Source organism: Lissotriton vulgaris, chromosome 6 (assembly GCF_964263255.1).
Source record: "Lissotriton vulgaris chromosome 6, aLisVul1.2, whole genome shotgun sequence".
Lineage (NCBI taxonomy): Eukaryota > Metazoa > Chordata > Amphibia > Caudata > Salamandridae > Lissotriton > Lissotriton vulgaris.
Genome location: NC_141694.1, coordinates 536709203 through 536726519, shown reverse-complemented (window position 1 = coordinate 536726519; position 17317 = coordinate 536709203). Strand labels below are relative to the sequence as shown.

The following is a 17317-nucleotide window of genomic DNA, read 5'->3' as shown; positions in this document are numbered from 1 at the left end:
AGCACGTGAGAAGACAAGAGAACAGGGAGTTGGAGAAGAAGGCAGGGTGGAAGAGAGCAGCAGATCAGCATGTGAGAAGAGAAGAGAACAGGGCGATAAATAGAGGGAGGGCGATAGATAGAGGGAGGGCGATAGATAGAGGGAGGGAAGGCGATAGAGAGAGGGCGATAGATAAGAAAGGGAAGGAGGGCGATAGAGTAAGGGAGGGCGATAGAGAGTAAGGGAGGGCGATAGAGAGTAAGGGAGGGCGATGGAGAGTAAGGGAGGGCAATAGAGTAAGGGAGGGCAATAGAGTAAGGGAGGGCAATAGAGTAAGGGAGGGCAATAGAGTAAGGGAGGGCAATAGAGTAAGGCTGGGCGATAGATAGACAGATAGATAGAGGGAGGGCGATAGATAGAGAGGGAGGGCGATAGATAGAGAGGGAGGGAGATAGATAGAGTGAAGGAGGGCGATAGAGGGAGGGCGATAGAGGGAGTGCGATAGAGGGAGTGCGATAGATAGAGAGACTAAGAGGGAGTGCGATAGATAGAGAGACTAAGAGGGAGTGCGATAGAGAGAGGGAGTGCGATAGATAGAGAGAGGGAGGGCAATAGAGGGAGTGCGAGAGATAGAGGGAGGGAGTGCGAGAGATAGAGGGAGGGAGTGCGAGAGATAGAGGGAGGGAGTGCGAGAGATAGAGGGAGGGAGTGCGAGAGATAGAGGGAGGGAGGGCGAGAGATAGAGGGAGGGAGGGCGAGAGATAGAGGGAGGGAGGGCGAGAGATAGAGAGAGGGAGGGCGATAGATAGAGAGAGGGAGGGCGATAGATAGAGAGAGGGAGGGCGATAGAGGGAGTGCGAGAGATAGAGGGAGGGAGTGCGAGAGATAGAGGGAGGGAGTGCGAGAGATAGAGAGAGGGAGGGCGATAGAGGGAGTGCGAGAGATAGAGGGAGGGAGTGCGAGAGATAGAGGGAGGGAGTGCGAGAGATAGAGGGAGGGAGTGCGAGAGATAGAGGGAGGGAGTGCGAGAGATAGAGGGAGGGAGTGCGAGAGATAGAGGGAGTGAGGGCGATAGATAGAGGGAGGGCGATAGATAGAGGGAGGGCGATAGATAGAGGGAGTGCGAGAGATAGAGGGAGGGCGATAGATAGAGGGAGGGCGATAGATAGAGGGAGGGCGATAGATAGAGGGAGGGCGATAGATAGAGGGAGGGCGATAGATAGAGGGAGGGCGATAGATAGAGGGAGGGCGATAGATAGATAGAGGGAGGGCGATAGATAGATAGAGGGAGGGCGATAGATAGATAGAGGGAGGGCGATAGATGATAGAGGGAGGGCGATAGATAGAGGGAGGGCGATAGATAGATAGAGGGAGGGCGATAGATAGATAGAGGGAGGGCGATAGATAGATAGAGGGAGGGCGATAGATAGATAGAGGGAGGGCGATAGATAGATAGAGGGAGGGCGATAGATAGATAGAGGGAGGGCGATAGATAAGAAAGGGAAGGAGGGCGATAGAGTAAGGGAGGGCGATAGAGAGGAAGGGAGGGCGATAGAGAGGAAGGGAGGGGCGATAGAGAGGAAGGGAGGGGCCGATAGAGAGGAAGGGAGGGCGATAGAGAGGAAGGGAGGGCGATAGAGAGGAAGGGAGGGCAATAGAGTAAGGGAGGGCAATAGAGTAAGGGAGGGCAATAGAGTAAGGGAGGGCAATAGAGTAAGGCTGGGCGATAGATAGACAGATAGATAGAGGGAGGGCGATACATAGAGAGGGAGGGCGATAGATAGAGAGGGAGGGCGATAGATAGAGTGAAGGAGGGCGATAGATAGAGTGAAGGAGGGCGATAGAGGGAGGGCGATAGAGGGAGTGTGATAGAGAGACTAAGAGGGAGTGCGATAGATAGAGAGACTAAGAGGGAGTGCGATAGAGAGAGGGAGTGCGATAGATAGAGAGAGGGAGGGCGATAGAGGGAGTGCGAGAGATAGAGGGAGGGAGTGCGAGAGATAGAGGGAGGGAGTGCGAGAGATAGAGGGAGGGAGTGCGAGAGATAGAGGGAGGGAGTGCGAGAGATAGGGAGGGAGTGCGAGAGATAGAGGGAGGGAGTGCGAGAGATAGAGGGAGGGAGGGCGAGAGATAGAGGGAGGGAGGGCGAGAGATAGAGAGAGGGAGGGCGATAGATAGAGAGAGGGAGGGCGATAGAGGGAGTGCGAGAGATAGAGGGAGGGAGTGCGAGAGATAGAGAGAGAGAGGGAGGGCGATAGAGGGAGTGCGAGAGATAGAGAGAGGGAGGGCGATAGAGGGAGTGCGAGAGATAGAGGGAGGGAGTGCGAGAGATAGAGGGAGGGAGTGCGAGAGATAGAGGGAGGGAGTGCGAGAGATAGAGGGAGGGAGTGCGAGAGATAGAGGGAGGGAGTGCGAGAGATAGAGGGAGGGAGTGCGAGAGATAGAGGGAGGGAGTGCGAGAGATAGAGGGAGTGAGGGCGATAGATAGAGGGAGGGCGATAGATAGAGGGAGGGCGATAGATAGAGGGAGGGCGATAGATAGAGGGAGGGCGATAGATAGAGGGAGGGCGATAGATAGAGGGAGGGCGATAGATAGAGGGAGGGCGATAGATAGATAGAGGGAGGGCGATAGATAGATAGAGGGAGGGCGATAGATAGATAGAGGGAGGGCGATAGATAGATAGAGGGAGGGCGATAGATAGATAGAGGGAGGGCGATAGATAGATAGAGGGAGGGCGATAGATAGATAGAGGGAGGGCGATAGATAGATAGAGGGAGGGCGATAGATAAGAAAGGGAAGGAGGGCGATAGAGTAAGGGAGGGCGATAGAGAGGAAGGGAGGGGCCGATAGAGAGGAAGGGAGGGGCCGATAGAGAGGAAGGGAGGGGCCGATAGAGAGGAAGGGAGGGTGATAGAGAGGAAGGGAGGGCGATAGAGAGGAAGGGAGGGCGATAGAGAGGAAGGGAGGGCGATAGAGAGGAAGGGAGGGCGATATAGAGTAAGGGAGGGCGATGGAGTAAGGGAGGGCGATGGAGTAAGGGAGGGCGATGGAGTAAGGGAGGGCGATGGAGTAAGGGAGGGCGATGGAGTAAGGGAGGGCGATGGAGTAAGGGAGGGCGATGGAGTAAGGGAGGGCGATGGAGTAAGGGAGGGCGATGGAGTAAGGGAGGGCGATTGAGAAAGGGAGGGCAATAGAGAAAGGGAGGGCAATAGAGAAAGGGAGGGCAATAGAGTAAGGGAGGGCAATAGAGTAAGGGAGGGCAATAGAGTAAGGGAGGGCAATAGAGTAGAAGGGAGGGCGATAGAGAAAGGGAGGGCAATAGAGAAAGGGAGGGCAATAGAGAAAGGGAGGGCAATAGAGTATGGCTGGGCGATAGATAGACAGATAGATAGATAGATAGATAGATAGATAGAGGGAGGGCGATAGATAGAGAGGGAGGGCGATAGATAGAGAGGGAGGGCGATAGATAGAGAGGGAGGGCGATAGATAGAGAGGGAGGGCGATAGATAGAGAGGGAGGGCGATAGATAGAGAGGGAGGGCGATAGATAGAGAGTGAGGGCGATAGATAGAGAGGGAGGGCGATAGATAGATAGAGAGGGAGGGCGATAGATAGAGAGACTAAGAGGGAGTGCGATAGATAGAGAGACTAAGAGGGAGTGCGATAGATAGAGAGAGGGAGTGCGATAGATAGAGAGAGGGAGTGCGATAGATAGAGAGAGGGAGTGCGATAGATAGAGAGAGGGAGTGCGATAGATAGAGAGAGGGAGTGCGATAGAGAGAGGGAGTGCGATAGATAGAGAGAGGGAGTGCGATAGATAGAGGGAGGGCGGTAGATAGAGAGAGAGGGAGGGCGATAGATAGAGGGAGGGAAGGCGATAGAGTGAGGGCGATAGATAAGAAAGGGAAGGAGGGCGATAGAGTAAGGGAGGGCGATAGAGAGGAAGGAAGGGCGATAGAGAGGAAGGGAGGGCGATAGAGAGGAAGGGATGGCCGATAGAGAGGAAGGGAGGGCAATAGAGTAAGGGAGGGCAATAGAGTAAGGGAGGGCAATAGAGTAAGGGAGGGCAATAGAGTAAGGGAGGGCAATAGAGTAAGGGAGGGCAATAGAGTAAGGGAGGTCAATAGAGTAAGGCTGGGCGATAGATAGATAGAGAGGGAGGGAGATAGATAGAGTGAGGGAGTGCGATAGAGGGAGTGCGATAGAGGGAGTGCGATAGATAGAGAGACTAAGAGGGAGTGCGATAGATAGAGAGACTAAGAGGGAGTGCGATAGATAGAGAGAGGGAGTGCGATAGATAGAGAGAGGGAGTGCGATAGATAGAGAGAGGGAGGGCGATAGAGGGAGTGCGAGAGAGAGAGGGAGGGAGTGCGAGAGATAGAGGGAGGGAGTGCGAGAGATAGAGGGAGGGAGTGCGAGAGATAGAGGGAGGGAGTGCGAGAGATAGAGGGAGGGAGTGCGAGAGATAGAGGGAGGGAGTGCGAGAGATAGAGGGAGGGAGTGCGAGAGATAGAGGGAGGGAGTGCGAGAGATAGAGGGAGGGAGTGCGAGAGATAGAGGGAGGGAGTGCGAGAGATAGAGGGAGGGAGTGCGAGAGATAGAGGGAGGGAGTGCGAGAGATAGAGGGAGGGAGTGCGAGAGATAGAGGGAGGGCGATAGATAGAGGGAGGGCGATAGATAGAGGGAGGGCGATAGATAGATAGAGGGAGGGCGATAGATAGATAGAGGGAGGGCGATAGATAGATAGAGGGAGGGCGATAGATAGATAGAGGGAGGGCGATAGATAGATAGAGGGAGGGCGATAGATAGATAGAGGGAGGGCGATAGATAGATAGAGGGAGGGCGATAGATAGATAGAGGGAGGGCGATAGATAGATAGAGGGAGGGCGATAGATAAGAAAGGGAAGGAGGGCGATAGAGTAAGGGAGGGCGATGGAGTAAGGGAGGGCAATAGAGTAAGGGAGGGCAATAGAGTAAGGGAGGGCAATAGAGTAAGGCCGGGCGATAGACAGATAGATAAAGGGAGGGTGATAGATAGAGAGGGAGGGCGATAGATAGATAGAGTGAAGGAGGGCGATAGAGGGAGTGCGATAGAGGGAGTGTGATAGATAGAGAGAGGGAGTGCAATAGATAGAGAGAGGGAGGGCGGTAGATAGAGAGAGGGAGGGCGGTAGATAGAGAGAGGGAGGGCGATAGATAGAGAGAGGGAGGGCGATAGCTAGAGGGAGGGAGGGTGATAGATAGAGGGAGGGAGGGTGATAGATAGAGGGAGGGAGGGCGATAGATAGAGGGCAATAGATAGATAGAGGGCGATAGATAGATAGAGGGCAATAGATAGATAGAGGGCGATAGATAGAGGGCGATAGATAGATAGAGGGCAATAGATAGAGGGCGATAGATAGATAGATAGAGGGAGGGCGATAGATAGATAGATAGAGGGAGGGCGATAGATAGATAGATAGAGGGAGGGCGATAGATAGATAGATAGAGGGAGGGCGATAGATAGATAGAGGGAGGGCGATAGATAGAGGGAGGGCGATAGATAGATAGAGGGAGGGCGATAGATAGATAGATAGAGGGAGGGCGATAGATAGATAGGAGGGCGATAGATAGGAGGGCAATAACAGACAGATGTCCCTTCCAATGGCTAGCCTCCATTTATGGAGCTAGCCAATGGAAGAGCAGGCGGGACAAAGCACCCATACTGCTAAACAAAAGTTTTCGCCTGCGCGAACACTGCTATGCAGCGGATCGCCAGGCGAAACCTAAAAAACAGAAGCTGTCTATCTAGAAACATACCTTTTTTGACCGCATTGCCATTTGATCCAGGTTTTCTCAATTTAGGTTTTTTGCCGACAAATGCCCCTCCAATGGGTTTATTAAGCGATTGCATTATCTTTCTTTTCATCCACCTTCCAGCAGGCCCACCAAATACCAGACTTTTCTGGTAGTCGACAACAATTCCAGGTCTCTGCATACCGCCATAATCCTGCAAATTGATAACATAAAATTATCAGAGTATGCAGATAAGGCAAGTTACATGGTGTGCAAAAATTTGTTAACAGTTTTATAATAATGGCAGGCATAATCCAAGAACCAATGTTGGGTGGTCAAGGAATTCGTAGGCTAAGCAGCAGTTGTTGCCATTCTGGTAGGTGTAGATACTTCTTGGCTACAATTATGAAAACTGCAGTAAGGACACTGCTGTACAGGTTTTCATTTGCATTAGTGAGTTGAGAAATAAAGAAGATAAAATGCTTATAAACATGTGTGTGGTTGGGTCTGGTTGCGCGTGTGGTTTGGTTGTGTGTGGTGTGGTTATGTGTGAGAGAACAGGGAGTTAGAGAAGGAGGCGGGGTGAAAGAACAGCAGATCAGCACAGTAAAAGAACAGGGAGTTAAAGAAGGAGGTGGGGTGTAAGAGAGCAGCAGATCAGCACGTGAGAAGAGAAGAGAACAGGGCGATAAATAGAGAGAGGGCGATAGATAGAGGGAGGGCGATAGAGTGAGGGCGATAGATAAGAAAGGGAAGGAGGGCGATAGAGTATGGGAGGACTTTATTTTTCTGACACCGAATCTGACATTGAATTTCCTGCCACCCCTGGGGACGGGAGCGATGAAGGTACACATGAAGACACCCAGCCAGCGGACCGTTCTGTTCCTTCATCCAGACCTGCAGGCGCAAGGCGCAGACTACCTGTCGTTCCAACCCATGACGTGGCGAGACCGGTGGACATTAGCAGGACCGGCAGACTGTTGGGACCGCCAGCTAAACTTAAGGACTACATTTGTGGATAGTGGAACCTTATGTTCTCTATCTGTTTCTACTGTTCCCATCACCCCCAAAGGAGGGGGATGTGTTGTGTTTATAATACTTGTGTCCCTCCTAGGACACCTTACTAGACGTGCTTCCCAGTGTCCCTGCGAGGACACCGCTCAGCAGTGAGGTCACCAGCTGATAACTGTCACATATGACAGTTACCAGCTGATCGCCGAGCTGACTGCCGCTTCGCTCCATGTTAGGAGCAAAGGTGTTGGTCGGAATAAAGAAGTTAAGAACACTCAATAGTTTTGTATTCTTAACACACTTTGCCAGGGCCGGTTCTGGTTCCCAGTCCGGCCCTGCAAGAGCATCGCCAATACCTGCTTAAAATATGCACTAGATGCAGTGGAAACATCAGACCGACATTATGATAGGAATCACTGAGAGAGCTATGCCTCGTTAAGAATTTCAGGTTTTAAGTTCTTAGGCGCTAGGTGGTACACTGGTGAATGGCCGCCATTACGTGAGGCTCTCACCGTCCGGAGATCTAAATCCAGCATTTTTCCTTTCAAATCGGCACCCCGGAGGCCCCCAGCAGCAGCGATCCCTGCCTTGAGCCCACGGAACGTGATGTGAGAGTTACAACGCAATCGGAGCTGCGGAGCTTTTCAAAAGGAAACCAGTTGAATTAAAGAAATAACTTTTTGTTGGGGGCATGCAGGTATAAGCATGAACAAAATCCTACGCTTTACAATGCAGTTCAAAGAAGAGAAAAGGGAAAAAAGTCAAAGAGAATTCAAAATTGATCAAAAACACGCCCTTACTTCTGAATAATATTGTAACGAGGAAGTAATGGTAAGCATCAGCAACGATCGCAGCATTTGAACATTTTACTGAATAGCCTGTTCCATCGAACAGCTCTAGATAGCCACATTTTTTTATATGGCCTCAGGCAGCAGAGTAATAAAGCATTCCTTAGCAAACAATCATTGCACATCCCAGATTGAGCATATGATGTCCCCCACCACAGAGAAGGAGAAAGTATGTTTTCTGTGCTGTACTCATGGGCCCTGAAACCACATAAGAACGTTCAGCCTCTGGAAGTAAATATATAATAGTTTCTGTACTATCGAATTAATTTTTTCACAAATTTGAGAATGATTGCTAAGATTTTGCTAATATCAGGGACGTAGCTAGAGCTTGAGGCGCCCGGGGCTACCCCTCAGATTGCCAGCCCTGTGATTGTGTGAGCTTAAGTCTCGGACTCGAATTTTGAATCTCACCTCACTGTCAAATTTCGGGCACAAATGCTTCTCACATGTCTCATTGGAATGCTAGTTTTATATTGATCTATTAACTAGTGCAAGTAAGTGTTAACTATCTGAACTTGCAGTTGTAGAGGGCTGCGCACAGCACCCCGGGGCCACTCGCTTAATTATACTGGTGTGATTTTTTTTAAAATACTTTCAAACATATCGGTCATCCTGCCTGACTGTGACCGCTATGTGGGTCTCACAGGCTCTCCTGTGGCTTGCCCAGCAATCATGCTATCACACATATGCTCACTGTGGTGGCCGGAGTACGTAAGTCAGCTGACTAATGAATTTATGGTATAGGCCTGAGGCAAATGAGATTAGTGTTAGGGTATCTAACACCCTGTTATAGTCTGGGCCCAGGTCCAGAGAGGGCAGCATTGAGTTTAGTGATTCTTCTCTACTGGTTTATTATTTGAGCTCTCTCCAAACATCCACAAATGCCACATGTTCACAGACATCAATCAGCGTTTGTTGTGACCGTTACTCGAGACGGACTGCTTTTGCACTTACCTGTGTGAATCTGGATCTGAAGGTGGGGTGTTGGATTTAGGGGTCTTTCAACAACTGCTGTGCTGCAGGCTTTAAACAGCAATGCAGGGTGGACTGAATACTCGACTGAAAACCAAGCTGCTTCTGTGCCATGGGGTAGAAAAAAAAATTCAACCTTTGCTTGAAGTGTTGTTTGGTGTATTTACACTTGGTGTGTAACTTGTCACTCGCTCTGAGACACTAGAGATATTTATGCCAGGACATCAAGGCAGGCTCTGGTGATGCTCCTGCCACTACAACTCTGAATGCGTCATGTGCACCCAGCAATACCCCTTCTACATTAATGGGGTCCAGTAAAGATCTGTATTCTCTACTAAACTGTTGTCTTGTATTGTCAGTGGCTCTTATTGCACAGCTTCGCTCCAGCAGTTCTACAGCCTAACCGCAGGTCCTTGCTCTTTTTAGTGTTAATTCTTAGCGGAGCCATGTGACCTGCTTACTAGAGGTCCATAGCTGTCATTTTAATTATAGTAAGCTGCAGCAGGCGTTTGCAGCCGTTTTAGATCTTCTAAGAGTTTTTCGGTGCTCAAATGGGTCTAATTTCTGATATTTATGTTTCCTCATCTTCATTGCTTGAATTTTGCTCGCAAGAAAATGTCAAATTTCACTTATAACCACACTGAAATTTTGAACATGTCACACATAGCAATCTGAAACCTTGGCAGCTATGGATGGCACATGTCATGATGTCATTTGCTGACTGCCTAACTTGGTTAGTCCCCCTCACTTCTTTTTATAGGACTTGTGCCCACTGCCCTGCCACTCACCAAAGATCCTTTCCTCCCCTCGTGACAACTGTTTAGCTCTTACCTTCCCCAGGCTCCAGTATGCCACAGTGGTGGCAGGGTCTCTACCAAAGGGGTTGGTTCTGCTGCAGTCTGCAGCAAATCGCTCAGGCACTGCCACTGCCCCAGACTTGACTCATAACTGCCAAGATTTCACATTGCTATGTGTGACATTTTCATAATTTTAGTGTAATTATGAGTGACATTTCAATGACTAAGAGTGACACTTTTTTGCGAGCAAAAATCATCCAATGAAGACTGGGGAAACTTCTAAATATCAGAAATTACTGACATTTGACCAACAAGAAAATCACCCGACACCTCCCCTCCCGGGCAGCCTGGCTGGTAAAACTGTCACGCAATGACCCGTAGTCTGCGAAGATAAACCCAGTTAGTCAGGTCACCCACGATAAGGATGAGGAGACCGAGCAGCCATGCGGCTGGGCCTGCAGAATTAGTGTGCTTAAATCAGATCTGTAGATAAACCAGGTTTACTCAGAAGGATGATTAGACAGAGCAGCCCTGCCTGCAGATTTTAAACTAAATTGATTGTGTGTGACTGAAATAATTTATCAGAGATGATCAGACTGTGCGTGCCACTCCGCGGTGGCGATGACACAAGCACTAATTATTAAACTGTACATAGCTGCCAAGGTTTCAGATTGCTATGTGAGATTTTCATAATTTCAGTGTAAATATGACAGCATACAGTGACTATGAGTGACACTTTCTTGTGTGCAAAATCAAGCAATGAAGATGAGGGAAACGTAAATATCAGAAATGACACCAATTTGAGCAACAAAACACTCTAAGGAGAACTTAAAACTTCTGCACAGCGCCGGGAAGGGAACTAACTTCACACGAGTGTCTGTAGTGATAAATGAATGCAAAATTACCAGTAAGATTTAACCGGTTTAATATTGAACTAAAAGAGCTCATGACGAAGTGCACCACAGCGGCAGACTCCGGGCCACTGCACATTGACACAGCAGGGATGGCCTCGCACCTGAGCAGTGATTGACACAGTCCAGCTCTCTACTCCTCTATGGCAGCGCAGCTCTCTAATGGTGTTACTATGCTGCTTGCTGGTGCTAGCGCTGTCATGTGAGAGTCAGAGACAGTCTTTCTGTTGTAGTGTCTCTCTCCCGTTGGTCATGTTAGGGGTGCAATCAGGGCGGCCTCTCCTGCAGCCTGTGACAAACGCACATGACTGGAGGACTTCACTGGTCAGTGTGAACTTCAGATTCGTCTGGCCTGCCAATTAGGTCCAGATGGGGCGGGGGGAGGCTGCAGTTAGAGAAAACATCCTGCAGCCCACAAACTCAACAGATCAGCGTAAGTGTTGTGCACGACCCCAACTGGGCAGCGGAGAAGGGACAAATGAAAATGTTTTCATGTAAATGCACCCACTGGTGAAAAGTGACAACATGCCAACACCAGCTGCATTACTATTGATTGCATAAGCCCAGTAATGCATGCCGTTTTCAAATCGTCACACAACACTCCCTAGGCTAAAGTTTACCCGAATGTCACAAAAATACATTGTTTACTAACACAATTAAACACTTTGCGAAAGAAATTAAATTATAAAGCAGGAGGCATATTTCTCACAATACCTGAATGGAAAGCGGAGATCAAAGAGCTGATAACGCTGTCTGTTCGCCGTAGGTAGCCCTGGTAGCAGCTGAACTCAGCTCTGGCCCAACCATCGAACGAGCAGGCCAGGGGGGCGACTGCCGTGATCCAAAGCAGACGGCTACCCCAGGGGTGCATTAAAGTAGTAGGCCTCCGTCCCAGGCCTGTGACTGTGGAAGCGGGCGGGCGTACCTTAGACTGCTGTTAAGGCATTCGATTCGGGGCAGCAGGAAGGAGAGGCTAAACGGCGCAATGGGAGCACAGTAAGGAGCTGCATCTGGGACAGCTCTTGGTGCTGCGGCCCCTCGCAAAGAACACAGGAGTTAGAGGCGCCGTTTTAGCACTATGAGCAGAGTGACAGTCAGTGGAGGAGGCTCACGAGAGGCGAGCACGTGAAGCCTCACTGCTGCTGTGCTGCATTTCAGCGCGCGAGGGCTGGCCAAACAGTATGCCCAGGGCCGTCATTGGTAGCGCCTTCGCGCGCTACAAGATTGACGGCCTGGGACAGAGACCACAGACGGGGTAGTTACAGGGCGCTTAACAGGCAGGTGTGATTCCTGTTCACGCAGGCGCTGCGCGGCACTGCTTGCATCCTTTATAATTTATGTCAGAGAGTGTCGTGCCTAATTAAATTATAAGGCCGCCGCCCCCAAAATAGTGCCGCCTGGGGCGGACTGCCTACCCCCCCCCCCCCTAGCTACGCCGGTGGCTAATATGCACTTCTTATATGGCATTCTCTTCTTAAAGAGAGCGTGCTGCCACTTTGTCAATTCTTACGAACCTCAGTTTACCAAAGAAATGATGTGCTCTTAATTCTCGGAATCGAACCAAAGGAGAACCCTGAATCCGTCCTAACACATCGGACGGCGTCTTCCCACGGAGCGCGACCTGCGAGCCTGTCGGATCTGCCACCCACGAGAGGCCGCGGCACTGCCTAGGGAACCGGGCCGCGCAAGTACAGGGCGTGGAGGGGAGACCATCCTTTACCTAGGGCAGTGGTTCCCAAACTTTTTTGACCCATGGCTCCCTTGACCTAATTGGCAGCTGGCCGTGGCTCCCCACCATTTTTTTACCGGTGGGTGGGCGGGGGGATGCAAGCCCGACCTCAGGAGTACTTCCTGTTGTCTTCCTTAAATTAATTGGGATGCAATGAAGGTATTATAATCATATACCGTTAATTGAAGTGTGTGAAGGATATACTCCAGATAGCACTGCACATTTAAATAAGACAGTTGTTTTACTTTGCTATATATACATAGTCTCAAGTTACAGTTCCAATAAGTGCAAGGCTCTAAATTACCTATATAGGGGCAGCAGGAGTTCTAGAGTTCCTTTGCAATCTGGCTGCCATCCACCCCAGGGGACAAGGGAGGGTGGAAACATAGAGCGCCCCAGGGACATGCAATCCTAGCTAAACTTAGTCTACTGATTAATTAATAGGCGGAAGTAACGTGTGCATGGCTGCTCAAAAACAGAAGAATGCACTTAGGTACTGCTGCACGTGTCGCCACGAGCGTAAGAATTGTTAACCCCTTCGCTGCTAGGCCTTTTCCCCTCCTGTGCTGAGCCCTTTTTTGGCAATTTGGGGTAGTGCGCGCTTAGGCCCCTGTAACTTTTTGACCACATAAGGTATCCACGCCAAATTTGCGTCCTTTTCTTCCAACATCATGTGGAATCCAAAGGTGCCCAGGGTTTCTGGATTCTCTTGGAGGGGTCCCAGAAAGTAACCAAAATATAGTGATTTTTTTGTTTTTTTCAGAAAAATTGGAAAAACGGGCTGCAAATGAAAGCCTCTGGGTTTTTCCCTAAAAACGTTATCAAAAAAGGGTTTGTGGGGCTGAAATCTCCATTTTCATAGCTTTTAGGGAATAACAGTCTTTTGTCAGAGAACCGACATTTTTCACACAGTATTGGCATTTTTCTGTGACATAGCCTATTTTTGCTATTTTTAGAGCTTTCTACCTCCTTCCAGTTAATGGTAGAAAAGAGTTTGAAAGCAATAATGGATCCTGGAATGCTGTACATTTTCGAAAAGTACACAAAATTCTGAATTCTGAAAGGGGTCATTTGTCTAAATCCATGAAGGTTTCTTTATAGAAACTAACAGTTAAATATCGAAAAAAATGAAAATTTGTTTAAAAAAACAGCCTTTTGTCTCAACGTTTTCACCTATAACTTTTTCTAATTTTGAGAACTCTTGGAAAGCAATATACCGTTATGTCCGTTAGACCTTCCTGGTTGTGGGGATATATAGGACTTGTAGTGTCACCAAGAACCCGACAAACCCAGATCCAAAAACTGAGGAGCAACTTGCAATGGTATTTTTTCATTTACCGGGTATAGAGCACTTTGTTTTGGAAAATGTATACATGGAAAAATCTGTATGAAAGTCACCTAGGTATTTCTGAATTGGGTACAAATTATAGAGTTCAGAAACAGTATATAATTGCTAATTTTCAAAATTGGGAATACTCATACTAGCATGAGAATTATTGGTCATTTTTCAAAAAAAATTTTTTTTAAACACAATGTGTTTCATTGAAAGGGAGAAATGCATGAAAGCTCAATGGGTAATAACAGTTAATTTACAAATTTGAATTACCCCAATTCTCCCGATAAAAACGGTACCTCACTTGTGTGGGTTGGCCTTGTGCCTGCGACAGGAAACGGCGAAAAATGCAACGTGCTCACACCTAAATTTTGCAGTTACAAATTGACCCTTTTTTGGCAAAGTGCCTACCTGTAGTTTTGGCACCCTAGCTCTGCCGGCATCTAGGGAAACCTTGCAAACCTATACATTTTTGAAAAGTAGACACCCAGGGGAACTCAGGGTGGGGTGACTCCTCTGCCTACCCCCAGGTTTTGTTACCCAGAATCCCTTGCAAAGATAAGATTTTGACAAAAAAAACACATTTTCCTGACATTTCAGTGGTGGAAAGTTCTGGAATCTGCGTGGATCAACAAATTTCCACCCACCCAGCGTTCCCCCATGTCTCCCGGGAAAAATGGTACCTCACTTGCCTGGGTAGGCATAGTGGCTGCGACAGGAAACAGCGCAAAACGCAACATGGTCGCACCTCAATTTTCCTGTGAAATTTTGAGCTCTTTGGACAAAGAGACTACCTTTAGTTTTTGCGCCCTGGCTCTGCCTGCACCTAGGGAAACCTAGCAAACCTATACATTTTTGAAAAGTAGACACCCAGGGGAATTCAGGATGGGGTGACTCCTCTGCCTACCCTCAGGTTTTGTTACCCAGAATCCCTTGCAAAGCTAAGATTTTGACAAAAAAAACACATTTTCCTGATATTTCTGTGGTGGAAAGTTCTGGAATCTGCGTGGATCAACAAATTCCCACCCACCCAGCGTTCCCCCATGTCTCCCGGGAAAAATGGTACCTCACTTGCATGGGTAGGCATAGTGGCTGCGACAGGAAACAGCGCAAAACGCAACATGGTCGCACCTTAATTTTCCTGTGAAATTTTGAGCTCTTTGGACAAAAAGACTACCTTTAGTTTTTGCGCCCTGGCTCTGCCTGCACCTAGGGAAACCTAGCAAACCTATACATTTTTGAAAAGTAGACACCCTGGGGAATTCAGGATGGGGTGACTCCTCTGCCTACCCCCAGGTTTTGTTACCCAGAATCCCTTGCAAAGCTAAGATTTTGACAAAAAAAACACATTTTCCTGACATTTCAGTGGTGGAAAGTTCTGGAATCTGCGTGGATCAACAAATTTCCACCCACCCAGCGTTCCCCCATGTCTCCCGGGAAAAATGGTACCTCACTTGCCTGGGTAGGCATAGTGGCTGCGACAGGAAACAGCGCAAAACGCAACATGGTCGCACCTCAATTTTCCTGTGAAATTTTGAGCTTCTTGGACAAAAAGACTACCTTTAGTTTTTGCGCCCTGGCTCTGCCAGCACCTAGGGAAACCTAGCAAACCTATACATTTTTGAAACGTAGACACCCTGGGGAATTCAGGATGGGGTGACTCCTCTGCCTACCCCCAGGTTTTGTTACCCAGAATCCCTTGCAAAGCTAAGATTTTGACAAAAAAAACACATTTTCCTGACATTTCAGTGGTGGAAAGTTCTGGAATCTGCGTGGATCAACAAATTTCCACCCACCCAGCGTTCCCCCATGTCTCCCGGGAAAAATGGTACCTCACTTGCGTGGGTAGGCATAGTGGCTGCGACAGGAAACAGCGCAAAACGCAACATGGTCGCACCTTAATTTTCCTGTGAAATTTTGAGCTCTTTGGACAAAAAGACTACCTTTAGTTTTTGCGCCCTGGCTCTGCCTGCACCTAGGGAAACCTAGCAAACCTATACATTTTTGAAAAGTAGACACCCTGGGGAATTCAGGATGGGGTGACTCCTCTGCCTACCCCCAGGTTTTGTTACCCAGAATCCCTTGCAAAGCTAAGATTTTGACAAAAAAAACACATTTTCCTGACATTTCAGTGGTGGAAAGTTCTGGAATCTGCGTGGATCAACAAATTTCCACCCACCCAGCGTTCCCCCATGTCTCCCGGGAAAAATGGTACCTCACTTGCCTGGGTAGGCATAGTGGCTGCGACAGGAAACAGCGCAAAACGCAACATGGTCGCACCTCAATTTTCCTGTGAAATTTTGAGCTTCTTGGACAAAAAGACTACCTTTAGTTTTTGTGCCCTGGCTCTGCCAGCACCTAGGGAAACCTAGCAAACCTATACATTTTTGAAAAGTAGACACCCTGGGGAATTCAGGATGGGGTGACTCCTCTGCCTACCCCCAGGTTTTGTTACCCAGAATCCCTTGCAAAGCCAAGATTTTGACAAAAAAGCCACATTTTCCTGACATTTCAGTGGTGGAAAGTTCTGGAATCTGCGTGGATCAACAAATTTCCACCCACCCAGCGTTCCCCCATGTCTCCCGGGAAAAATGGTACCTCACTTGCGTGGGTAGGCATAGTGGCTGCGACAAGAAACAGCGCAAAACGCAACATGGTTGCACCTCAATTTTCCAGTGAAATTTTGAGCTTTTTGGACAAAAAGACTACCTTTAGTTTTTGCGCCCTGGCTCTGCCTGCACCTAGTGAAACCTAGCAAACCTATACATTTTTGAAAAGTAGACACCCTGGGAAATTCAGGAAGGGGTGACTCCTCTGCCTATCCCCAGGGTTTGTTACCCAGAATCCCTTGCAAAGCTAAGATTTTGACAAAAAAAACACATTTTCCTGACATTTCAGTGGTGGAAAGTTCTGGAATCTGCGTGGATCAACAAATTTCCACCCACCCAGCGTTCCCCCATGTCTCCCGGGAAAAATGGTACCTCACTTGCCTGGGTAGGCATAGTGGCTGCGACAGGAAACAGCGCAAAACGCAACATGGTCGCACCTCAATTTTCCTGTGAAATTTTGAGCTTCTTGGACAAAAAGACTACCTTTAGTTTTTGCGCCCTGGCTCTGCCAGCACCTAGGGAAACCTAGCAAACCTATACATTTTTGAAAAGTAGACACCCTGGGGAATTCAGGATGGGGTGACTCCTCTGCCTACCCCCAGGTTTTGTTACCCAGAATCCCTTGCAAAGCTAAGATTTTGACAAAAAAAACACATTTTCCTGACATTTCAGTGGTGGAAAGTTCTGGAATCTGCGTGGATCAACAAATTTCCACCCACCCAGCGTTCCCCCATGTCTCCCGGGAAAAATGGTACCTCACTTGCGTGGGTAGGCATAGTGGCTGCGACAAGAAACAGCGCAAAACGCAACATGGTTGCACCTCAATTTTCCAGTGAAATTTTGAGCTTTTTGGACAAAAAGACTACCTTTAGTTTTTGCGCCCTGGCTCTGCCTGCACCTAGTGAAACCTAGCAAACCTATACATTTTTGAAAAGTAGACACCCTGGGAAATTCAGGAAGGGGTGACTCCTCTGCCTATCCCCAGGTTTTGTTACCCAGAATCCCTTGCAAAGCTAAGATTTTGACAAAAAAAACACATTTTCCTGACATTTCAGTGGTGGAAAGTTCTGGAATCTGCGTGGATCAACAAATTTCCACCCACCCAGCGTTCCCCCATGTCTCCCGGGAAAAATGGTACCTCACTTGCCTGGGTAGGCATAGTGGCTGCGACAGGAAACAGCGCAAAACGCAACATGGTCGCACCTCAATTTTCCTGTGAAATTTTGAGCTTCTTGGACAAAAAGACTACCTTTAGTTTTTGCGCCCTGGCTCTGCCAGCACCTAGGGAAACCTAGCAAACCTATACATTTTTGAAAAGTAGACACCCTGGGGAATTCAGGATGGGGTGACTCC

General features: G+C 48.6%; 1 protein-coding gene across 2 annotated transcripts in view; it reads left to right on the top strand.

Moving 5' to 3' along the window:
* Positions 1-17317, top strand: part of PHIP (PHIP subunit of CUL4-Ring ligase complex) — a 2330659-nt gene that overhangs the window by 904052 nt on the left and 1409290 nt on the right. The gene's annotated exons all lie outside the window — the stretch shown is intronic.